We start from the raw sequence: 314 nt of genomic DNA on the forward strand, positions 1-314 counted from the left end.
CCCTAGAATATGCACCTACCGAGACCCCAGAGAAACCCCCTCGACTCCTTAGGCCATTTCAACCGCCAACGCCCATTTCAACCGCCAACGTCCATTTCAACCGCCAACGGCCATTCGGATAATCGTATCCGGATCCTTTTTCCAACACGCCTTCCTCGAAGCTGGTTCATCATTCCCATCATACCACACAGCTTGTCTAGTCGAACCTTATCAAGTGGTTAAGTGAACGCATCGGCTGGGTTATTTTCTCCCTTTTCCTTCACGAGCTTAATCAGACCACGCTGCACCTGGTCGCGCACAAAGTGCCAACGCAG

The sequence above is a fragment of the Plasmopara halstedii genome, assembly GCF_900000015.1.
Source record: "Plasmopara halstedii genome assembly, contig: Scaffold_42, whole genome shotgun sequence".
NCBI lineage: Eukaryota > Oomycota > Peronosporomycetes > Peronosporales > Peronosporaceae > Plasmopara > Plasmopara halstedii.